Raw genomic sequence first — 26,460 nt, forward strand, 5'->3', positions numbered from 1 at the left:
AAAAACAAAGGAAAGGCAGTCAGAAAACAATTGTGTGGCAATAAAGCCCAGTCCTAGTTCCTCAAGAGATATATTGATATGTCATGGTGTATATAACAATATATCTTTGAGTTCTACAGGAACCAAGGCCCTCACCCTGGTGGAGGATGGTAACTTTGGGATGAGTACCAGATTCCTGGAACACCATTACCTCTCCATCAACCAATCAGAAGAAAGTCACATACTCTGCAGCCCTCACCCCAAATTCTGCCTATAAAAACTCTTCCCTAAGAGGGGGCTCAAGAGATGCAGGGGGACAAGCCTGTCCCAGAACTACCTCAAGGTCTGTGGTCTCCTGGATCCTTACAGCAAACATGTTTCCCCTTGAAGTGGCCTGAGGCAGAGCTACCTTACAGAAATCTGGGGTTAGAGAAAACTTGGCAAGAGGCAATGAAAAGAGCTTAACTTAGGTGAAGACCCAACCTGACCTACCTCCTGTGGCCAAGAGACATGCTTCTGGAATATCTGCACCAGAAAACACTCAACCAAAAGTGGCTGAATAATGAGGGGCTGCATTTCTTTGTGTTGGTTTTCGAGTCAAAGGAAAATGGATATAGGAGGAAGAACAAATCACAAGCTGATACTTCTCCAGCCCCAGAGGATCAGAAGTTAACACTGTCACCAGGAAATACTCTAAAATTCCAGGGGAAGGAGGGTTTAGCGGGAGAAGAAACCGCCAGCAGGCATTCTGCCCCAGCACCCTGATGTAGCATCCACACCCAAAGGCCATGTTTCTGCTGAAGATGGGCTTTGGCAGGAGATACCCACTGGTATGGGGCTTCCCAAGTGGCACTAGTGGTAAAGAATCCTCCTGCCAATACAGGAGATGCTGGAGATAAGGGTTCAATCCCTGGGTGGGGAAGATCTCGTAGAGGAGGGCATGGCAACCAACTCCAGTATTCTTGCCTGGAGAATCCCATGGACAGAGGAGCCTGGTGGACCACAGTTCGTGGAGTCACAAAGAGTCGGACAGAACTGAAGTGACTTAGCAAGCACGTACATACTGGCTGGTATAGTAGCCCAAAGAGTGGTAGAAACTACCATTCTCTTGGCCTAGGAGGAATTCATTATAATCAGTTGTCAGGAGGAACCAATCACAGGCAGACAGCACTACCAAAAATGTGAGGTTTTGTGTGGACAGAACGAGAAGATTGAACAAATTCTCTAAGATAAACATTTACATTATGCCATGTGCTTATACACAGAGCTGAGATGAGTATGTGTATGCACACATGTGTGAGTTAGTGGAAATATGTCCACACAGACCCAGGCACAGCCTAGACTAATTTCCTTAGATGTATTGTAGAGGCCATGGCCTGTCAGTAAAAACAAAAAGGCACAACTACATTCAAATTAAGGATCAGTGAAAATTAACTCTGCTTTAGTTTGACTCTTTCCTCTCTGAAATAAACAAACTCAGGAAACATTAAACAGTTGGAATTTCTTTCACATTATTCAACAGCACCTCTGTTTTGGTATTTGAGGATTCAGTAGTTTGATATTCTTTAAATAGCTTCTCCTTTTATGGTCTCTTAGTTTCAACCTCTCCAAGCAAGGAAGATTCCACTGGGCTGCTCCCTATGGAACAGTTTGTAATTCAGGTATCTTGAGATCCCTGGTTCAATCAGCTATAAGGTAAGATAGGCCAGATTGGTTTCCTTATAAGGATGGATGTTGACTCTGAAGCTTAATGGCTTTTCTGTTGAAAATGCATTCCCCTATCCCAACCCTATAGAATAATTGAAGCTGTCTGGATGATGCTAGGAATTAAAAAAAAAAAAAAATAGGATAAGTACAAAATACACCTAACCTCAATCACAGAGAACTGTGTCCTGTAGGACCTCCCTTCCTGGTCCCAGCTTTCTGGCCTACGCCTTGCTTTTTTCTGCTGTTCTCAGTTTCCTAGGTTCCCGACTCCCGAGTCCTTATTCCTTCCTTACCACAGAAATGAACTGAACAAGGGATGGTCCTCCATGCCCGCTTCCCTGAAGATGACTTTCTAGGTCAAGGGCACGGGGAGACCCCTGGAAGGCCTCAGGAGCTCCCCAACAACATTAGGAACGTCAAGTGAAGAACCTGAAGGCCCACTGCTCAGTGTGTCTAGTTTGTTTGAAGCGTTGCTTTGGCCAGGTGGGGCAAGAAGGGAGGACAGTAGGGTCATTAGTGGTCTGGGAGTAGCCTAGGGAGAGACAATTATACCAGTTTAATGAATACCTTGACTGCGTACAGCTCTTTTAGTGTACTTCGTGCACTTTCACTTCTAATATTTTACTGTCATCCTCGCAGGCCTGGAGATATAGAGTATCATTAGCAAGTTTTTATTGACAAGGAAGAGGAAGAAGTTAAAGACGCATTCAGGAATCTCCCGAACTCCTATCCCTTTGCACTTTGATCTCCAGCACAAGTTTTCAAACTCCCGCATTAGCCCCCAGGCCTTGGCCCTAATGTTGGTTTACACGGGTTCATAAACGCCTGTAAACGAAAAATCAAAGCAGGATTTGCTCTTGGTAGTGTGAGGTGAAGACTTCGAACATCCCTCTTTAAAAGAAAAACAAAAATGTTTTAATCCCAGAGGGCCTGCCTCCAGTTGAAGACCACTGCCCCTCCCACCTCCTTCGGGGGTGTTCAGGGAAAGATGAGCCCCCGCTTCCTTTCCCAGCTCTTCTTTGCCTGGTAGCAACCGCCAGAAAATATGCTGGGACCAGAGGGATCCCAGGGCCTCCGCGGCGACGGCCTCCGCGGCGACCACCTCCTGATCCGTTACTTTATCAAGGCCCCAGTCCCCAGAGAAGGAGAATAAGGCCGGTTCACATCACTAAAACCTTGGTTTCAAATGCATGGCCTCCCACCATCCCCGCCAAAAAAAAAAAAAGCCACCCGTCTTTCATTCAAATGGAACAGGGTTTATCTTCATGTCTTGCCTTTACTAACAAAATCAAAGCTCTGGGTGCAGGAGGCGGGGCAGGGTTCCAGGCGGCCGCGGCCTAGTCGCGGGCCTGCGCGCGGTCCAGCACCAGCAGCGAGATCTCCAGCCTCTCGCACCGCTACCTTCGCCCGCAGGTAGCGCCGCCTCCACGCCACCAGCCTCTGCAGCAGCTTCCGCAGGCTCGCGGGGCCCCAGCGCTGGCCCGGGCCTCGCTTCGTACCGCGCCTTCTTCCTGCGCGGGCCGCTGGCCGCACCCCGCCGGAAGAGCCGCCGCCAGCACCAGCAGCCCGAGCTGGAGCCGCCGTCGCCGGCCGCGCGCCGCCCCGCCGCCTCGGGCTCGGTGCGCGGCGGGCCGTCCCGCTTGAGGGGCGCCACCCTCTCCAGCAGCCCGTGACGCACACCGCCGCGCCGGGTGCAGCTGGGCCGCGCGTCCGCCATGCCGGGCCCGGGCCTCTCCTGCGAGCGCGTCGGACTGGGGCCACAGTCTGAGACTTTGGAACACATGGAGCCGGGCGGCTTAGGACGCGACAGGGCCGCTCGAGTCCTTTCTGCCCCTTCCCGGGTGCGCCCAATGGCCTTACCCAGTAGACGTTACCAAGGAGACCCGAACGCTGACCGCACAATGCCCGGTTGAGGCATGCTCTCAGGGTACCCAGCACGAACCCTATCCCAGGATCCAGAGTCCCACTTGGTTTCTCCACCCACCAATAAGCCGGCCGAGTTTGCTGTGGAGTGATCTTCAGACAGGGCCTCAAACAGGCCAGAAGGGCCCTAGGAGGTTCCTGAGGTCCAGAGCCACATTTGCCGCTGCACAGCCTTCACTGATCACTTAGAAATCAGTCCCACGCACCTATTGCCCTGGAGGTTTCTAATAGTTTGTGGACGGGTTTCAAGTGTGCTATATTTTTCAGCCAGCAGGGAACCAGAGTTTCTGGAAAACTCTCAAAACCTGATTTTCTTCATCTGGCCTTACCTAAACATCTCTTTCCTTGTAGGATTATCACTGATTTTTTTTTTTCTTTTTCCCCAGTAATTTTTTCTGATGGCACATGTAAGATTTTTAAGGAATTTTTGAAAAACACGAATACAAAAAAAGAAAACATTTTTTCCTGCTTCTTTGTATACATTTTTGCACTTGTTAATTTTGTTAAATTCAAGTAAGGAAAAGCTAAAATAATGGCTACCACGTATCATGCTTATATGTGCTAAGCACTCTAATAATATTTTGCATAATTTTCCCGGTTTATTTTGTAGCCCACTGACAAGTGAGCAGGCTTAGGAGTGAGTCTGCTTGAGTTTGAACTCTGGCTCTCACAGTTACTAGCTTTAACTTTGGGCATGTTACTTAACCTCTTAGTGCCGCAGTTTATTCATTTGTAAAACTGACATAATAACAATCCTACCTCTCTGGGAGTTGTTGTGAGAATTAAATGAGATAAAATACATAAAGCACTAGCCACATGTTAAGTGTTCAATAAGTCAATTATTTATACAGTCCTCACAACAATTCAAAGTGGTTCCCAAATGAAGAATTCCCACTTTGCTGATTGAGAAAACTAAAGCTTGGAGAGGTAAAAGCATTTACCTGAGATAACATAACTTGTAAACTAAGGAGCTATGATCTGAACCCCAGATTCTCTGAACCCAGGATAGTAAATGACTGCTGCTATTGAGCTTTCAACTATTCACCCTACCAGTATAGCATTCCTTCTTCTGGTACATTTATCATCAAAAATGTCCACAGTTAATAATTAAGGGTCAACATTTAATACTTGTGTGGCCTTTAGATAAAAAAAGAAAACACAAAACAGGAGGAGGGAAAAAAAAAAAAAACAACAACAACCTCAGCTATTCAGCCTTTTTTTCTAGCAACTTTAAAATCTAATCATCTTGACAGGAGCCTTTCCATTCCCATCATCCCTGAGCACACCCTAACAGTAAATGTCCTTCTCACCTTGGCCTGACTACACAGAACCAAACCCCACAAGCCATTTCCCTTTAAGAACGGCTTTATGTTTTAGTTGCTCTTCCCCAGCTCTCCATGGATGCCTCTCTCTTGTATGCAGGCCGTCTGTGCTTCCTGCCACCGGAACCCAAGAGTGAGCACAAGGTAAGTCCTAGATGATACAATTGGTAATGAAACAACAAGCCCCCATTCAGATTGTTTACATGTACAGTGCAAGGAAGAGCGACCAAGGACACCAGCTCCCCACAGCCGTACACAGGGCGGCACTGGAACAGAAGGGCCAGCTGACTGCAAAGCACACCCTGTTGCTGAGAAGCCGATGCCATGCTGCAGCTAGTTTACAGGCTGCAACTGGGCCCAAGAGCTGGAGGACAAGGCAGAAAGTCTCATGCATCACGGGAACCTGAGAGGGGATAAGAAACTCTCATAGCAGCCTCCTAGGAAGAAAGGAGGCAAAATGGCCTTGCTGCTCGTTACAAGCCTTGCATGCCCTCATGCTCCAGGAAGATTACAGAGTGTTCTGCCAAGATTTAGATTCAGCAACAAGTCAAGCCTGGCCTGTGTCCTATGTGGATGTGTACAAGGTCCCCAGGGCACCATGACAGAGCCATTTCCCTTCACAAGCCAACTCACATGCTTCCAGAATCCTTTTCTGGCTGTTATGAACTGAATTGTGTACCCCGCCACCACCAAAGTTCATATATTGAAGTCTGAATCCCTAGAACCTCAGAATGTGATTATATTTGAAGATAGAGTCTAAATAGGTAATTAAGTTACAATGAGGTGATGATGATGAGCAGTAATCCAATATGACTGACGTCCTCATATGATGCTTAGGACACAGACACTCAGGGAAGACCATATGAAGATACAGGAGGAAAGTGGCCTCCTCCTACTAGCCAAGGAGAGAGGCTGCATAAGAAACCAAACCTGCTAACACCTTGATTTTGGACTTCCAGCCTCCAGAATTGTGAGAAAATCAATTTCTATTGTTTAGCCACCTGATCTATGATATTTCGTTATGGCAACTGTAGCAAACTAACATGCTGGCTGACTGGGTTTGCCTCCTATTTTATTCTGCCTCAAATCCCCTTCTTGTTCCTCGGTCATTCTATTCTGCCAGGAAGGATCACCTTGGCACAGACTTGGCACCTTGGCACACCTCTGTGCACAGGCTCCTCCTTGTAAGGTTCACTGTATGGATGCCCATCCATCTGCCACTGCCCTGAGGCCCCTGTGTGCCCAGGCCACATGGAAAGTCTGGGCAGCCTCAAACAGAGCCTCAGGCCTGGCTTAGAATTTGGAATTTTTAGATACCTGTCATCTGCACAGCTACTCAGTCCTAGAGGACACTGAGTCTAGAGTTGCCAGATAAAATATAGGATACTTAGTTAAATTTGAATTTCAGGACTTCCCTGGTGGTGCAGTGGATAAGAATCTGCTGCCAATGCAGGGGACATGGGTTCGATTCCTCGTCTGGGAAGATTTCCCATGCCACGGGGCAGCTAAAGCCCATGCAGCACAACTACTGAGCCTTCGTGCTACAACTACTGAGGCCCACATGCCTAGAGCCTAGAACCCATGCTCTGCAATAAGAGAAGCCACCAGGATGAGAAGCCCATGCCCAGCAGTTGGAGAGTAGCCCCTGCTCACTGCAGCTAGAGAAAGCCTGCATACAGCAACAAAGACCCAGCACAGCCAAAAATAAATTAATTGGTTAAAATAAAATAAATTAAAATTATTTTTTAAAATTTGAATTTCAGATCAACAGTGTTTTAGAATAAGTGTATCCTAAATATTGCATAGGCTGTACATCTATTAAAGAATTATTTACCTGAAATGCAAATTTAACAGGGTTTCCGTGTTTTCACTTGCTACCCTACTGGGGTCCTGCAGAGAGTCCAGGGCACGCTCTGTTAAGGCACTTTGAGGGGGTTTCCTCCAGGTCCCTCAGCAGATCTCCTGGACCCAACGCTGGCCAGAGGCTGCAGCACTCCCCATGGCCTGGAGCCCAGCAGAAGCAGGCTTCTCAAGCCCACCTTATCCTAATCCACATACTCAGAATAGCACCAGAGATCTGGAGTCCCCAAAGTCGGGAAGAGCAAGAAGGGACAACAGATCTAAAAGAGACAGAATTAGCATGGTTAAGAGCATTAACTTTGGGGTCGTTCAGACCTGATTCAGAGTTAGCAACGTGGCTTGAGTAAGGCATGGAAACTCTCTCAACCTCAGCTGTCTCATCAGAGCATGGAGCTGCTGTTCCCACCTAACTCACGCTATCATCCATTGTGAGGAGCAAAGAGACAGGGCATGTCGGGCCCTAAAGCCGTGGCTGACACAAAGCAGGTGCTTGAGAGGTGCTGGTGCCACCGCTGTGGAATCCTCTCCATCTTCATGCTCCCATCTCCTGCCCCAACACTTCTAGCACACACAGGTTCTCCCAACATGAGTCCCAGCAGAGTCTTCTTTTCTGAAGGCCTATAGCTTATGGCAAGCTCTGGGAGCTCCAACTCCTGGAAACTTTCCCAGGAATATTTGGGACGCAGAGACATGGGATAGAAAACAGATGGCTTCGGTTTTTTGTGGTGTGGACAGTGAAAGGTCAGTGAGCTCTGCGGGAGCGAGCGTTGTGCCAAGGGGACCCGGACCATGAGATAACCATCCTCACCTCTCTAGCTTAACACTCCCCTGTCTTAGACACCTGCTGACTACTCCACCAGGTCCAGGCAGAGCAGTATCAGCTGAGCCCCAGGAGCAGATTATGTCACTCAGATCCAGCAAGGTGAGCTCAGGGACATCATTCCCTGTGACACGTGCCATGTGAAAAGTGACATGTTTGTTAGCAGAGACATGCAGTGGGAGAGTGAGACCACCAAGGGCGACCCCTGCCGTTCCCCAGATAACTGGGCCAGCAGTGGGGTATTTACTGAACAAAATAGAACAGATTTTGCCTCTTCTCTGTGGATGTTGACCTCATTCTAGTATATAGACTTCCCAAGGTGACTATTTCAAAATCACTCTTTATTATAAGAACCAGTGTTTTATCCAGATATGTTGAGATAAAATTGTAATGAAATAAATTCACCCTAGGAAAGGCCTGGTTTCCATATTAGGAAAGTAAATTCTGCATCCAAGGACATTGGGTAATTACACCCTCGAATGTTTGTACCCTACTGAAGAATGTTATAATGACTATGAGAGAACTAGATTCTCTTCCTTTTACCTTGCGTGGGTAGATCTTATCATCAGGATGTCAAGGCTACTGCAATGTACAGCCTTGATGTCAAACAGGGCCAACCCCTGGAAGCCCCCAAAACCATAGCCTGTGGAAATTCAAAGAATTCTTCCCAGGATTTCTGCAACTGCTTTGTCTCCCAATGTACTCCTCTCTCTGACTTTCACAAACTTCTTCCCACATAAAGCATGAAATAGTCCAAAGTTCATAGATTTTCATGGAAATTTTGGAGCAGGAACTCAATAACAGGATCACAAATCACAAACACAAAAATAAAAATGACTTCCCAGAGAACACTAAATGTCAAGGTGTTCACCTCTGTGGAGCATCCATGGCCTTCTCCGACTTTATCACTCTTCCTAGCTCTTTCCAACCCTGCCACTCTCTTCTCTGCTCTCTGCTTCCCTTTCCTCTTCCTCATAAGAAGAAAAAGAATATTCCTCTCTCTTGTTCATGGCAAAGTAGTCCCCTTTCCACTGATTCCTCACCATCTGTAGATACCTGACTCCAGGATCTTGCCCACCTTAGTCAGCTTGGAATTTTCCTATAGAGAGATGTCTCCACCTCAGAGAAAACCTTTTCACCTCCCTACACTGAGTTCATTTCTATTGTTATAATCTGGACCTTTGAAGGATGACTTTCCTGCAAGGTCAGGTGGTGGGTGGGTGAGTGAGGAAGGAGGAGACACAGTCCTGAATCAGCATCAACAAAATCAGGGCCTTCATCACCACCATCATTACATCATCATTACCAGCATCCATTTCTTGCCATTTTACACCACACTGTACCATAAGGGGTATTACAGGCATGATATCATTTCAGCCCCACAACAGACCTATGAGGTAGAAAGAGTATCCCATTTCACTGATGAGGACACTGGTGTGTACCTGGCTGTGGAAGGATCCATGGCTAGCAGAGAGAGCAGGCTATACCAGGAAAGGCTTGTGAACATAATCCTGCCTTGTGAGTCAACTGAGAATTCGACTTGCCCTCCCAGGAAGAAAGCTAGGTACTACCAGATTGGGGCAGAGGGGGCAGAAAGGCTTGAACCAGGCAAAGATATGGGTTTGCTTGAGGGTTTTGGAGTGGAGGAAGGTTAGGATTTTTTTTTTTAAGGAGAGAAGAAGCTTTCACAGTGTTCTTGGGGAAAGGACAAGATACACAATTAGATGCTGTATTGGGAAATAGGAAGGCTCTGGCCCCATGGAAATAGGGAACTGGTAGGAAAGGGACCAAGACAAAACTATGCTGGGTTTCTGGGAATAGAATCCAATTATTTTAAACCAGAGTGTTCAAAGGAACCAGGTCTGTGTGCTTGGCAATCACATTAGTTAGAGTATGGTCAGTGACCTATAGTTTGTAAACATAATTTTTTATAATCTTTGAGTGATTTTTGTGGTTTTCCTCATTTCAATTTTTCTTTTGCTGTCTTTGTTATTCTTTTAGATGATGCCAGCCTACTTTATTTGTTATAAGGAAGATATAAAAAGGGGGCTTTTTCAATTTATTTTTAAAAATTTTGATGCAATTTTAAAGGCTATTTCCATTTACAGCTATTACAAAATATTGGCTCTATTCCTCATTTTGTGCAGTACATCCTTGAGCCTGTCCTACCCTCAATAGTTTGTGCCTCGAACCTCCTCACCCTGTATTGCCCCTGCCCCCTCCACTGGTAAGCACTAGTTTGGTCTCTGTGAGTCTGTTTCTTTTTTGTTGTAATCACTAGATTGTTGTATTTTTTAGACTCCACCTATAAGTGATATCACACAGTATTTGTCTTTCTGACTTACTTCATTTAGTATCCAAGTACATCCATGTTGCTTCAAATGGAAAAATGTTTGCTCTTTTTTTATGGCTGAGTAGTACATATTTGTACCACATCTTCTTTATCCATTCATCTGGTGATGGACAATTAGGTTGCTTCCATATCTTGGCTATGGTAAATAATGCTGCTATTGCGGGGGCTGGTGGTGGTTTAGTCGCTCAGTCTTGCCTGTTGTCTGCCAGGCTCCTCTGTCCATAGGATTCTCAAGGCACGAATACTGGAGTGGGTAGCCATCCCCTTCTCCAGAGGATCTTCCCAACCCAGGGATCGAACCGGGGTCTCCTGCATTGGCAGGCAGTTTTTTTACCACTTGAGCCACCTGGGAAACCTGTAAATTAAGAAGGGGACAACCAAATCTGCTTTATTTCAAGGACAGCTGTGAGGCTCTCAGAGATACCCATTATCATGAAGAAATCAGCTGGACAATAATTTCCAGCCTCTCAACTCCTCGTTAGCCTTTAGCACCAAAAACTTTACTGTCAATATCACGTGGACAATTGCGGCAGTTTGCTGCGTGATTGTCAGAAGCCCCTGAGGCAGCAGGGCAGAAAATCCAGGCGATTCACCTAAACGTGCCAAACCCTAGACGGTTAGAAGCAGCTTCATTTCAATCTCCGCTTTGTAGGAAGAGACTTGGCCAAGGGCTGCTTTTGCTTTGGCAAATGGCTTGTTTCAGGAAACCCAAAACATTTGTTTCAGTCAACAAATTCCTTTTTAAACACTCAATAGCCTGGCAGTTTCAAGAGAAAATATTTGGGTGGGTGGTTAATATTGTTTCTGAAAAGAAACAAAGGCTGAGATGTCTGTGGTTCAGACACTAGCCAGTGAAATATTAGGGCCAGGCACGTTTTGGAAACTTTTCCAGCCTGTACAGGTGGGGAGAGGGGATGGGACATTGGAAGGCGTCACTGCAGTATGGCTTTCTTTTGCACACAGGAGCCGGTTCTCCCAGCTCCCAGGAGCAGCCCCAGCTCTGCATGTTGCTGTGTTTCCTGCAGGCCATCCACAGACCAGACCTCCCACCACGAGGAAGGCTCAGGGGGATAGAGATGGATTCTTGCCCCCCAACCCCCACTTCCCTAAGAACTGCCCCAGCTCCCACTCCCCATATTAAATGACCTCACTCCTCCCAGGACAGAGTCTAGAACTCAGATTACATCCGAGAAGTTGTCTCCCTCAGAAACTGGAATTGGGTCAGAGGTTCTGGTCAGGTACATGTGGGTGGACCCAAAAAGTCATGTCAATTCAGGATGAGGGCCTGTCATTCCTGAGCTTCACATACATAGAAATGTGGAAATACCTCTCTCTTCAATACACTCAAACCCCTGTCAGGAGTGGGTCCCATCCATTCTCAAGGATAGAACAGACTAAGGTTTTTCAGCAGCCACGTGAAGCTATTTCTCAAGGTCATACAATAATTCTCTAGAAAATCAAACCAGAATTTGGATTTCTTAAATCCAAAGTCAACTTGTACCGTATGAATGAGAACTGCTGCCTCCCCTGGAAGGCCACACACACGCACATTCGATTACCAAGATAATGCGAATTAAACTCTGACAGTGCTGTGTGCTAAGCAGCATTGTAACCTGAAAAATTTAGGGCTATAATCAAAACAGCCAGTATTCAGCAGAAAATTACCAGGCCCTGAAATCACTGTAGCTGGAAGATCTTCCAAATTATGTATATTTTAGGTTATGAATGTTACCTTCAGCCTTATTTTTAGCTTTCCACTCCTACAAAAGCATTTGTAAGAACCGAGAAAAATCTCTGTGACAGAATCTATTAAGTGTGAACTGCTCACCCGGTTATCTCTGAGGGCAGAAACACTACAGTTTCTCTGATTGCACTTCTTTTATTTTTGGAAAGTAATACAAATATATTTTTAAATTTTCACTTCTTCATAGTAGAACACTTAACACTTTGTAACATTCCTCAAGGTCTGCAAATGAAATCATTAACACTTCGTCTTTTTCAGGCATGAACTTGTTGAGACGTCTGAAGAAACAGGATTTGCTTTTTCCTTGACATCCAAATTCTAAAACCACAGCCAGAATGGTGTTCACAACAAAGTACCAAACTGGTGGCTTAGATTTTTCTGAGGCAGGGGTCCCCAACCTCCCAGATCTAATGCTTGACGATTTGACGATCTGAGGTGGAGCTGATGTAATAATAATAGAAATATAAAAGTGAAAGTGAAGTCGCTCAGTCAGGTCTGACTCTTTGAGAAATAGTGTGTGCAATAAATGAAATAAGGCATTTGAATCATGCCTAAACCATTCCCCACCCCTCACCCCACCCCAGTTCATGAAATACTTGTCTTCCATGAAACTGGTCCCTGGTGCCCAAAAGGTTGGGGACCACTGCTCTCAGGAGTGTGTTGCATTCGTATTTCCCAGAAGTGGACAAATCACCCTGGTCTTCCTAAACCCCACGTGACCCAGGCTGAATGCATCACCTTCTCTCCAGCAGCATCAGCACAGAATGAGTGGAGGTCATCTACCTGAGGAGTTAAGATTCAGGGAGATGAAAAGCTGCAAGTAGAAGGTTAACTGAGGAACAGAAGGTGGGAGGGGGGGTCCCATGGGATATGTGCCCTGCATGAGGTGGGGCCTGAGAACTGAGGCTCCTCTACCACAGTGCACCGTTCTGGAGGCCAAAACTGCTCCCTCAGGCGCTCAGGGAGGATCAGAACTTTACGCTGCATCTCGAGGGCTTCTTTCCTTGGAGGTTATGAAGAGAACCCCGCTCGGAGCATAGGGGAGAACGCGCTCTGTGAATTTCTCCAAGCTGCCAGGTGGCAACTGTCACCATCTTTTCTAACCCCTGGGTCACTCACAAGGGTCTAACTACAGAAGCTAGGGCCTTGAAGCCATGATTCACACCCACCCCTGCCATCGGTCACAAGGGGCATCAGGGAATCTGACCCCCAGCAGTGGGTCAAAGGAGCTCTCTTGACACCAGGGCACAGCATGGGACCCCAGGCCTGCAGTCGCAGCAGACGTGCAAAGGGTTTTTTCCAAGTCTTAGCTCAGCTATTGTGGGGCCAACTTTCCTCACTTTTCTGAGACTTCAGTTTCTTCATTTGTGAGACAGACTATCATAGTATCATCTTCAAAAGTGTGGGTCTTAAATGGGAAGCAAGCAGCAGATGTGGGTTCAATCCTTGGGTCAGGAAGACCCCCTGGAGAAGGAAATAGCAACCCACTTCAGTATTCTTGCCTGGAAAATCCCATGGACAGAGGAGGCTAGCAGGGTCCATGGGGTAGCAAAGAGTTGAACATGACTTAGCAACTAAACCCCACCGCCTTGAAAGTACTTTGTTAGGTGCAATAAGATGTGAGACATTATCATGAATTCATGGGGAAACAGAGGTTCATTGTAATACATTCACACCGAACACACGGTCCTGTCTGTTGTTGTTGTTTAGTCACCCAGTCTGTGACCTCGTGGACTGTAGCCTGCCAGGCTCCTCTGTCCTTGTGATTTTCCAGGCAAGCATACTGGAGTGGGTTGCCATTTCCTTCTCCAGGGCATCTTCCTGACCCAGGGATCGAACCCGTGTCCCTTGCATTGTCAGGCAGCTTCTTTACCACTAAGCCACCAAGGAAGCCCCAAAGTCCTGTCCGTAGGAAGTACTTAATGAATATATGAGAACAAGGAGGATTATTTTAATTATTTCAAAGTACACTGATCCCCACCCTCACCACCCACACAAGCCACAGACCAGGGGTGAAAGAGAACGCAAGTCAGAAAGTGAGGGGAGGAGGGCGCACCCTCTGATCTCTGGTGGGAGCTGGAGATTCTAGGGGAGGTTTTTGGAGGTACCTGGGAGCAAGAAGACCAAGCATCAGCCTAATATAGGCATGGATGCTTTCTTTCCTTAAAAAAAAAGAAAAAAGTAACAATCTTATCAGGCTTTAGTTTCCAGGCAACCATGTTCTATTGAGTCCCATGTTTTGGCAGTTCTTTGATGCATGAGTCATATTTATGGTGAACTCTATGCAGCAACTCCATGCAAAGGAACACAGCTTAGACCCAAATTGAGAATATGGTGGGGTTTCTTAACTTTTTCTGTGCCATGGACTCATTTGGCAGTCTGGTGAAGTCTATAGGCCTCTTATAAGAATGTTGTTTCTAGATGTGTTAAAAGTAAATTGCATAGAATTATAAAGGAAACAAATCAAATGTTTTAAAATTTTGTGATAATCTACTTGCTTCATTATTAGCATAATTAATAGCAAGATCAAGCAGAAATTCTACTATAACTATCAAAATTGTGAAAGTGATGAGAACAGACAGTAATCCCTGATACCCCAAGCATCGGGGTGTGACAGAGACTACCTGTGGTTTCTGCTGGTGACAGAGTCAAGGGGACGGCTGGTGCTGCTGTGGTCTGTTGCTGTATTTGTAACAGAGGGAAATGCCGGATTTCATTTGGAGGATGGTAACTTCCTAGGTCCATGAACTTCTTGAAACCTTTTCATAGTCCCCCCGTTAGGAATCCCTTCTAAGGAAGCAAGCAATTCCAGGTTCTACCCCAGATGTAGCTCTCTCCTTGCTCCTCCATCCCCTGTTGTCTATCAAGGATGCGTTGACGTGAAATCCAAGTGGGGCTCTGTATGTAGGACCACAGTCATAAGTCTCCATTGGATAAAACTTAGAGAAGATTTCCCTCCAGGACAACAGGACCAACTTATTTATTATTTATTAGCTGGGGCATTAGGAGCCTCTTTTTAAAAAATTTTGTAATTAAAAAAAATTTTTTTAATTGAAATCCAGTTGGTTGGCACTATTGTATTTGTCTAGGAGCCTCTTCTAGGCAGAGCCTCAGGAAGTCGCGGTGGTGGTGGAGTGTGGGGACGTTACAACAGAACTTAACACAGAAGCCAAGAGAATTTGAAGCAGAATAGATACATGTGTATGCATGGTTGAGTTCGTTTGCTGTTCACCAGAAACCATTACAACATTGTTAACTGGCAATACCCCAATACAAAATAAAAAGTTAAAAGAAAAAAAAAAGACGAGAGGATGACAGCGGGCAAGGAGGACAGACTGAGGGAAAGACACACGTCTACAACCAAGAGCATTTTTAACCCGCACCAAGCGCCTCCTTGCTCTGCTTCTGAGCAGGGCGTTCTCAAGAAATGCAAAATGTTTGTTAAATTACTACCCCTAAGATCAGAAGAGTAATTTATGGAGCTTCTGAGAAAGAGGAAAAGCAAAGCAGAGGTGGGGAATGAGACAAGGGCGCTGTCCATTGTATTACCATGAGCCCTCTACTCCAAAACCTGCAGTAGAATTCTATTAAAGCTCACAAAATTGTTGGTACAGATGGATTTCCATTGGAACCCAGTGAAGGGACCAAGTTTATACCAAGGATAATGTGACGCTATATGAATGCAGGAGGCAGATGGACAGGGAGGCCTTGACTAGCATTTGGATCGTATTCCAATAAATGACTGACCAATTGACCAATGTGGACAAGGCACCCCAAACCCAGATGTAGCTTTCTCCCTGCTCCTCCAACCCCTATTGACTATCAAGGATGTATTAAAGTGAAAGCCAAGTGGGGCTCTGTATATAGGACCACAGTCATAAGTCTTCATTGGATAAAACTCAGTTTGCTACTTTGAACTGGGTCTGTTTTTTCATTCACTTCCAGATTAGGTAAATCATCCATTCAGACAGCACAGCTCTGATGACTGGCTTGCATCCAGGTTTTCAACTCTGTGCATTAAGGGTCCAAGTGGAATTTCACACCTACTGGTTCCATCATTTATAACTGTCCTCATTTGGGGAGGCATGAATTTTCAGCTAGACTCAAAACAAGATGTACAGTCCTCTGGAAACCTCCATCTCACCAAAATTATAATTAAAAAATACAATAGGAAAAATAATTTAAAAATACAATAGGAAAAATAAGCTTTTCGTTGATAAGACTTGACAGATGCTAGATAAGCACTCCACATACTCAGCTCAAGTTTGTTAATTAACACAGACTTTGCTCATTACATTAAGTTAAAATACTGCAAAAGCAAGCAGGTTATGTATTAGAGTTTTTAGAGAAATAGAACCAATTAAATATCGATATAGTGATTTGTTATAAGGAATTGATTCACACAATTGTAGAAACTGAAAAGTCTCAAGATCTGTGGTCAGTGAGCTGGAGATCCAGGATTGCTGAAGGTGTAAGTTGCAGCCCAAGACTGGTAGGTTGGAGACCTGGAAGAGCTGATGTTTGAGTTCAAGTCCAAAGACAGGAAAAACTTTGAGTCTCAGCACAAGACAGCCAGGTAAGGGACTTCCCTAGCAGTTCAGTGGTTGAGAATCCACCTTCTAATGCATGGGACACAGGATTGATCCTTGGTCTGGGAGCTAAGATCCGCTGTTCCTTGGGGCAACTAAGGCTGTGTTCAGCAACTACTGAGCCCGAGTGCTGCAACTAAGATCCTGCGTGCCACAACCCAGACCTGATACAGTCAAACATTCATTAATTTTTTTTAAGACAGGCAGGAGGAGTTCTGCTCACTCAGACTTTTGTCCTTTTCAGGCCTTCACTGGGTTGGATGGGCTCATCCACATGCAGGAGAGCAACCTGCTTTACTCCATCTATGGACTCAAAAGTTCATCTCGTCCAAAAACATCCTCACAGACACACCCAGAATAATGTTTGACCAAATGTATGAACACCTCACGGTCCATCAAGTCAGCACATAAAATTAACCATCACTGAGTCTAACAATGTATTCCAATTACATGAGGGGAAAACAGACAAAGCTGATCCATTCTGTAAACAGTCAAGAGAGGGGCTGCTGCGGAGGGCCTTCTGGCTAGCGGCAGTGTCTGACTTCCTGAGTTGATGGTGGTTACACTGGTATCTCATGTTGTGAACATATGCTGAGCTATATACTTGGGATTTATATCCTTTTCTGAATGTATGTTATACTCCAGTTCCATAGATTTTAAAGAGAAGGTGTGTGTGGGGGGGTACTTGGTCTATTGGGAACATCTGTTGAAATGTTCTAGGAGATAGTGAAAGTCGCTCAGTTGTGTCCGACTCTCTGCGACCCATGGACTATATAGTCCATGGAATTATCCAGGCCAGAATACTGGAGTGGGTAGCCTTTCCCTTCTCCAGGGGATCTTCCCAACCCAGGGATCAAAATCAGGTCTTCTGCATTGCAGTCATATTCTTTACCAACTGAGCCACAGGGAAAGCCCAAAAATATTAGAGTGGGTAGCCTATTCCTTCTCCAATGAATCTTCTCAACCCAGCAATCCAACCAGGGTCTCCTGCATTGCAGGCGGATTCTTTACTAACTGAGATATCAGGGAAGCCCAATACTATCAGGGAAGTATTATCTCTGGGAGATAACATGTTTTCTTGGCTGGTATCTTTCAGCCTCTCAGATTCCTGGATGGGGAACAGAATCCTACAGTCCCTGCTTTGATTCCCTTAAATGGAAGCCCAGTTGGGTTGAGGAGCATCTCTTTTGCCTCATGTGGAGTTCCTGACAGGAAGGACAAGGCACACCTTGGCCAGGGGACCTTCATGCTACTGCCATAAATACAGGACCCAGTTCATTCATATGAGGGCACAGATGCAAACTCTAGGCAAAACTGACCACACTCAGTTAACATCATGCAGCCAAGTTTTCTTCCATTTTTCTTTCTGTCCTGCTCCCCCAGAGTCTCCTGAACATTCTTGCTTTGAAATTTCTGGGCAGAAAGAAATTGATTTAAAACCTGATTCATATCTGGCTCTGGGGAAAGCCACAGCACAAATGATCTTTGGATGATTTTTTGAAGGCATATTGTCTGAAGAAATTTTTTTTCCTCTTAATTCTTCCAAGTGCATATACTTTGAGACTCAAATCCAGAGGCACCCAGGGAGATTAAAAAAAAAAAATTGACTGGTTAGGTTAACCAAGGCAGAGAGCCAAACTAAATTGCTTGGCCTCCAAATTAAAATGCTGGCCTGAATCAAGTGCCTTGTTAAAATTCTTAAATTGAGTTTCTCTTTTCATTTGGTAGAGTATTTACTTATGCATCATGTCAATGCTGGGAAAAGTCTAACCTGGTGTGGGACTGTACAGCCACCCACGAGCTGACTGCCCTTCGGCACTTTTAACTTCTCTGAGGCTGTTTCCTCAAAGTTGAGTGTTGTGGGATGGATTTTAAATATACAAAGTGCTGAAGTCATTATAGTTACTCTGATGACTGACTGATATATATTCATCATCGTTGTTGTTATTTCAACATCCTGAGAAGTCCAATGTGGGTCTGGCTTAAGAAGTCAAGGTAGTTTGAGATAGCCATTTCTTTCTCCAGACAATCTTCCCAACCAAGGGATTGATCCCAGGTCTCCTGCATTGCAGGCAGATTCTTTAGGAAGAGTTTGTAACTTTCCATTCAACAGCGTTTAAACAGAACCTAAACAAGGTTCAAGTCATCAATAGGTCTTGAACCTACCAGATTAGAGTATTCTCAATTAGGTATGCTTGTCTTCAATAAAATAGAATAAATGAAATGTATTTTAAATAGCTTTATTATGCTTGGCTTGTTACTTGTATTATATTTGATTGAATCTTTTGATGACTTGAATGAAGGTAGGAGAGTAGTGCACGTAATTGCATTTTGATGAACTTACGGATTTTTAAATCTTGGTAATCATAATTCACAATGACAAAAATAATTCAAAAATACATAATAAATGTATTTGAGAATTGACAGTGAATTAATTTGGGGTGGGGGATCCCAATTTAACCTTTTTCCTACCCTTAGAAAAATAATTTCTTACATAGTAAGTTACAAAGTATAATAATAACAGTACTGAGGCTGATTTTAACAAGCATTTTAAAGATGTGGTTACTGGAGAATATAATGAGGTTCTTCTCCCAGCAGGAACTAGAGAAAGTTTCTCTTCCTTAAATTATCATGTCAGATTAATCCAAGGTATGGGCTGAAAAGAAAATAATTATGTAATCCCTCTGCTTCAGCATATCTCTTTTTTTAGGGAACATAAACTATTAGTAATATACTAGAGAGAATTTTAATATGTGAGTCATAGCCTATGAATCATGGTAACACATCAAAAGGCTCTGATTGGGAAAAACTGAATTATATTCCTATTCCCACACTAAAATAATTACCCTCTTCTCTTCCCACAGGGCCAGGGAAAAACACGGTTTTTCAGCAATGAACTTTAACTTCTTTTCTTTATTTCTTCCCAATTTGATTTTTATGGGGATCCAGTCTAGGATGGCTGGCTCCTTGAAGACTTACATTATTTAGGGCCCTTTTCCATCCAGCATGTAATTCACACTCACTCTCCCTCCGTCTCAAATTTCTTGCCCTCATTTGCTGTTATTTCTACAAAGATAAAAAACACCAGGTGATTTTTTTTTTTTTAGCTTCAAAGCATTTTTATAATTATCTCATTAGATCGCCTCAGCAACTTTGTAGAAAAATAGAAGTGATTGCCCATTTCTGCAGACCAGGAAACTTAAGCATGAGAGGTTAAGTGACTTCCCAAAGTCCAAGCCCCATCGTACCAAGTTAAGTAAATCAAGTCCCGCATCATCTTGTGGACTACAGGCTGCACGATTGTCACGGCAGGCAGGAGTGATGGATGGTGGGTTGCTAACAGACACAGTCAGGGCATGGACACTTTCTTTCATGGCAAAGAGCACAGAAACTTACAGAGATGGTGACATGGTGCAGGAGACAAGAAGACAAGGCAGGGAGCGGAGCTCTGGGCCCCCAGGCCCTGGACCTCCTCCCCTCCTGTCTAATTACAGCATGTCAGGCCCTTACCCTTGTCATCACCTCCCACTGCATCCTGTCTGTAGCTCACTCTCAGACTGCTCTCCTCTCTGCCCCACTAACTCTATCAATATCCCAGTTCCAGCAACCCCACGACCCCACTGAGACCTACCATCCTACAACCTACAGACCTCCCTGCCCCCAGCTTCCTCATGTCCTCTCCTCTCTCCTTACTCACCAGCTTCTATAACTATTCACTATGATCACTCGCTCATGCCTCCACTGCTTTGCTCCTCTCTTAATTTAAGGCCTACTGATGAAATCATAACTGCGGTTAATTTAACTCTCCACCTGCTCTGGGTCTGCACCTCCCAATGGCTGGACAAAAGCACCCAATCACACTCTCTAGTCACCCTTTAAATTCATGACAGTCAAGTGGGACCAGAATGTGCCCTGTTGTTCCATCGCTAAGTCATGTCTGACTCTTTGCAACCCCATGAACTGCAGCACACCAGGCTTCCTGTCCTTCACTATCTCCCAGAGTTTGCTCAAACTCATGTCCATTAAGTCGGTGATGCCATCCAACCATCTCATCCTCTGTCTCGCTCTTCTCACCCTGCCCTCAAACTTTCCCAGCATCAGGGTCTTTTCCAATAAGTCAGCTCTTTGCATCAGGTGACCAAAGTATTGGAGCTTCACCATCAGTCCTTCCAATGACTAGTCAGGATTGATGATGCCCTACAAACATACTATTAATATATTGAGTTGGTAAAAAAATTCGTTTCAGGTTTTCCATAATATCCTACAGAATGAATATTTTGACCAACCCAATACTTACTAGTCTATTCTCTCTGCCACTCCCAGATTTCATACCTTCTCTTCATTCTCCAAATGTTCAACACCTCCTCCCCAAGCTCCTTCTCAGCAACCTTTCTGTGTATGTCACCAAGCAAATAGAAGCCATCAGAAAAGACCTCCTACACACTCCCCACACTCCCACCCCCTGCACCTGTGTCTGAGCCCTCAGCCTTCTCCCCTGTTACTATGGTGAACCATCCTGCTCTGACCAAGCCCCCAACCTGTGGGTTCAAAACACCTTTCACCCACTCAAGAAAGTTGCTTCAGCCCACGTCTTCTTCTCTCTCCTGAACCATTCCCGTCAACACAGAAACACCTCTGGACTTCCCTGACAGTCCAGTGGTTGGGAGTCCACCTGCTAATGCAGAGGACACCGTTCGATCCCCGGTCGGGAGGTTTCCACGTGCTGCGGAGCAGCTGCACCCGGCCCCACAACCACTGAGCCCACGTGATGCAGCTACTGAAGCCCAAGAGCCGAGAGCCTGTGTCTGCAACAAGCAAAGCCCCCACAATGAGAAGCCCACCAACAGCAACCACAGAAAGCCCACGTGCAGCAACAAAGATCCAGTGCAGCCATAAATAAATAAATAACACAAAATTTTTTAAAGGAAGCATCTCTATTTCTTCTACCACTGCCTCTTCCAGCTACCAGCCTATTTCTCTTCTTTCCTTTACAACAAAATTCTTTCTGTCCTTCTGACACCACCAGTGTCCCTCCTTCTTCCCTTGAGTCCTCCACAACCAGGCTTTCACTCCCACCACTCTACTGAGTAGCCCTCAAGGTCAGCAATGGTTTCCTGTCACCCATCAGCCCTCTTTCTACTCGACCCATCAGCAAAATGTGACACAGCTGATGTTCCTTCCCTCTAGAACCTCTATCTCGACATCAAGCACACCACGCCACCACGCTCTCCTAGCTATCCTCCTGCTTTTTAGCCACTTTTCTCAAGTTCCTTTGCTGCTTTTTTCATAACCATCTTTAAATGTCAGTGTGCTCCAGGGCTCAGTATTGGACCTGTTCTCTCTTGTATCCATAACCAATTCTGAGAGAATCTTGTATGGTTTTAGGGCTTTAAATAATATGTGTGTGCTGCTGCTGCTGCTGCTAAGTTGCTTCAGTCGTGTCCGACTCTGTGTGACCCCGTGGACTGCAGCCTACCAGGATGACTCTCAAATTTTTAATCTTCAGCAAGAACCTCTCTGCTGAACTTCATACCCACTTATCCAACTGCTACTTGAAACTCACTTGGGTTTTGACTGAACCTCTTCATGGGCTCCTAACTGAGTTCCCAATTCACTCACAAGCCGTTCTAGTCATCTTCCCTGTTTTGGCTCAAGGCAAATATATTCTTCTAGGTGCTTAAACCAAAGGCATTGCTATGATCCCAGACCGCTTCCTTTGTCCCCCATCACATATCAGTCTGTTAGCAAATCTCATTGACTATACCTTGGCATCCAGTCCCATCACTTCATGGCAAATAGATGGGGGGGAAACGGAAACAGTGACAGATTTTATTTTCTTGGGCTCCAAAATCACTGCAGATGTGACTGCAGCTATGAAATTAAAAGACACTTGCTCCTTGGAGGAAAAGCTATGACAAAGCTAGACAGCATATTAAAAAACAGATTTTTTGCCTACAGAGGTCCATCTAGTCAAAGCTATGGCTTTTCCAGTAGTCGTGTATGGATGTGAGAGTTGGACCATAAAGAAGGCTGAGCGCCAAAGAAATGATGCTTTTGAACTGTGGTGTTGGAGAAGACTCTTGAGAGTCCCTTGGACAGCAAGGAGATCAAACTAGTCAATCCTGAAGGGAATCAATCCTGAATATTCATTGAAGGGACTGATGCTGAGGCTGAAGCTCCAATAGTTTGGCCACCTGATGCAAGGAGCTGACTCACTGGAAAAGACCCTGATGCTGGAAAAGATTGAAGGCAGGAGGAGAAGGAGATGACAGAGGACACGATATGGTTGGATGGCATCACCAACTCAATTGACATGAGTTTGAGTAAGCTCCAGGAGATGGTGAAGGACAGGGAAGCCTGGTGTGCTGCAGTCCATGGGGTTGCAAAGAGTCAGACATGACTTATCGACTGAACAACAACGTTCAAAGCATATCCAAAATCCAACCCGTTTCCATATCCCCACGGCTGCCACTCTTTTTCAAATTGCTATCATCCTTTGCTTGGATTATTGCAATAGCCTCCTAGTAGGTCTCCCTGCTTCTGTCCTTGATCCCCTACAGTTTATCCTTATTAGAGCTTCCAGAATGATCTGGTTAAATTCAATCACTCCGCTACTTAAAACCTTCCAGTGCATTCCATTTCACAGAGGGACAGGCTTTCGCATGGACTAAGCCCCCACCTGATCTTGCCCCTCAGCTCTTGACCCTCCTCCCCTCTCCCCTACTCATTCTGTTCCAGCCATACCACCCTCCTTGGCCATAAGCCAGGTATCTGCTTCAGTCTGGCACTTTTTGCTCTGCCTGGGAAAAACACTTTTTCTCTCTAAACCTCAGTTTCTTAATCATAAAGTGGGAACAATGCCATCCACTTCATAGGACAATTGAAGGATCAAATGCAATAGTTCATGTAAAGTACTTACTACAGTGCCTGACACATAGTAGGCACTTGGAGAATGGAAATTAATTTTATTAGTAGTGAGAAAAGTTATAGGAGCTGCAGGTGCTTGGCATGGAAAGAATCTTACTGGTCATTGAAAAGGCGGTTATCTGTCATCAAAGGGATGCAGACAAGTTGCTTACCATTTCCATGGAAGAAATATGCTTTAGCTACAACAGGGAAGAGTCTCATTCAGCCTAGGAAAGATGTGCCTAGTTTTTATTTTTGCTTTTTATTGATGTATAGTTGATTTATAGTGTTTCAAGTGCAAAGTGATTCAGATATATATATATATTATATATATATTCTTTTTTTCAGATTCCTTTCTATTATAGGTTATTACAAGCTATTGAATATATTCCCCTGTTCTATATAGTAGGTCCTTGTTGATTATCTATTATGTATAGCAGTATGTATCTGTTCAACTCAAATTCCAAATTTATCCCTCTCCACCCCTTTCCCCTTTGGTAACTATAAGCTTGTTTTCTATGTGAGTCTCTCTTTTATAAATAAGTTCATTTGTACCATTTTTTTTTTTTTTAGATTCCACATATAAGTGCTACCATATGCTATTTATATTTCTCTGTCTGACTTACTTTACTTGGTATGATAATCTCTAGGTCCATCAATATTGCTGCAAATGGCATTATTTTATTCTTTTTACGGCTAAGTAATATTTCATTGTATATCTATACCACATCTTCTTTATCCATGCAGCTATCGATGGTCATTTAGGTTGCTTCCTTGTCTTGGCTACTGTAAATAATACTGCTGTGAACACTAGGGTGCGTGTATCTTTTCCAATTAGAGTATTCCTCTTTTCTGGGTATATACCCTGCACTGAGACTACTGGATCAGATGGTAGCTCTATTTATAGTTTTTTAAGGAACTTCCATACTGTTCTCCATAGTGGCTGTACCAATTTACATTCCCACTAAAAAACAGTGGAGGGTTCCCAAGTGAGTCCAATTTTAAGAGAAAGTAACTATGCTGCTGCTGCTGCTAAGTCGCTTCAGTCATGTCCAACTCTGTGCGACCCCATAGAAGGCAGCCCACCAGGCTCCCCAGTCTCTGGGATTCTCCAGGCAAGAATACTGGAGTGTGTTGCCATTTCCTTCTCCAATGCATAAAGTGAAAAGTCAAAGTGAAGTCACTCAGTCATGTCCGACTCTTAGCGACCTCATGGACTGCAGTCTACCAGGCTCCTCTGTCCATGAGATTTTCCAGGCAAGAGTACTGGAGTGGGATGCCATTGCCTTCTCCAATGGAAGTAGGCTTTTCTAGAGAAGCTCTGACATTGCATTGATACAGACTTTTTTTTTTTAATCTAGTCACAGACACCCTGGACCTTTGGGTTGAGAAGTCCAAGGTCAGAAAAGAGCCACAAACATGGCTCTTCCTCAAAAAGGCTGAAAACTCCATAGCAAAATGGGGCAGCTGATCAGACCTTTGGAAGCTAATAGGGGTACATTGCAACTCCCATACTCCATTTGTTCAATTCCCCTCTCTGCCCTTTTAAAAATCTGTATTTTAAATTTCCATCTTCTTAGCTTGCATTTTTCCCCGTCTCCAGTCACACTGATGGAATTCAAGCACTTAGCTTTGAAAACCTCAGGTTCGTATAAAGGCTGATGAAAGACAACTCATCAAGATGAGAAGGAGAAAAGCATGCTCTCTTTTCTGGAAGCTGGAGAAAAATAGGTGCTCTTCTGCATCATAAAATATCCTTGCAAATATTGACTTCTAGCAAAAAAAAAATCTGGTATGATACTGGTATTTGAGAAATTGTCTTGAAAAATAACCTTTAGCCCTTAAAATACAGTTTATCTCACCACCTAATTTGTTCCTTGGTAGTAATTCTATTAAAATTGACATCTCTGTCTTCTAAACACGTGTGAGTTTTATGTGTTAGGCAGGAAGAAGATTATCATCCTTCTTCTCCCACAGGCAAAGAGGTAAAAGAAAATTCAGGACTTCATTGAATTTTTATTTAAACAAGTTTGAAAGTCTGTGTCTCACTTGAATTAATAGCATTAGCAGATCAGGGTGACTGGATCCTCAGCTCATCTATAAATCAGTGGTTCTCAGCCTTGGCTGCATCTTTGAATCACCTAGTGGGGACTGGCTGGATGGGAGATCAGAGACTAGAATTACTAGGGAGTTTAGTCTGGCCCCAGCCTGGGCTAGGTAAAATTAAATCAGAATTTCTGGAGAGGGGATGCAGGCGCTAGTGTAATATTAAACAAAACGCAGGGGACTCTAATGTGCCTCCAGGGCTCGGAACCACTGGCGCTGCCAAACGAACATTTCCTTGTTAACCTGAAGGAGAGCTTTACCCGTCATTCATCAGCACTTTCTGATTTGCCAGGACTTTCTTGACAAATAAAAGGCTCCATTAGCAGAAAGAGACTATGATTAACCCAAACTCATACCATTTACAATATAATTCCTCTTATTATTTCCAAATAATAAAAGCCCTTTTATTTTGGTGTTAAATTTTTGTTTAGTAATATCCTACTTTTAGAAAAACAAAGTCCTCAGATTTCTCTTTTAAACACTCCAACTTTTGTCTTTACAAGGAGACTTTTGCCCGGTGGGTAAAAATTTTAAAGGCAATTAACCCTCTTCCTCCTCATAAGCAAAATAAAAGCACTTTAATTTAATCAGAGGATACCTTTGTTTACTACAACTCTGTCCTAGAAGCAAAGGTGTCTCTAATGTGGGAGTCCTTTGGTGTCTGTGTTTCTATGTATTCTTTTTTTAACTTCTTATTTTGTATTGGAGTAGAGTTGATTAACAATATTCTATTAACTTCAGGTATACAGCAAAGTGATTCAGTTACATGTATGGACATATGTATTCTTTTCCAAATTCTTTTCCCATTTAGGTTACTATAGAATATTGGACAGACTTCCTTGGGATGTACAGTGGGTCCTTGTTGGTTATGTTTCTTTTCTTAATTTTTTAGGTTGGCCCAGTGTATCTTAGTTCCCCAGCCAGGGACTGAACCCGTGCTCCCTGCATTAGGAGTACAGAGTCTCAACCACTGGACCACCAGGGAAGTCCCTGATTATCTGTATTAAATACAGCAGTGGGTACATGTCAACTCCAAATTCCCAATCGGTCCCTCCCCCTCCCCCTTCCCCTGGTAACCATAAATTCATCCTCTAAAGTCTGGTGTCTTTCTGTTTATGAAACAGAAGTTTCATAAACAAGTTCATTTGTAT

This window comes from Oryx dammah, unplaced genomic scaffold (genome assembly GCF_014754425.2).
Source record: "Oryx dammah isolate SB20612 unplaced genomic scaffold, SCBI_Odam_1.1 HiC_scaffold_21, whole genome shotgun sequence".
Taxonomy (NCBI): domain Eukaryota; kingdom Metazoa; phylum Chordata; class Mammalia; order Artiodactyla; family Bovidae; genus Oryx; species Oryx dammah.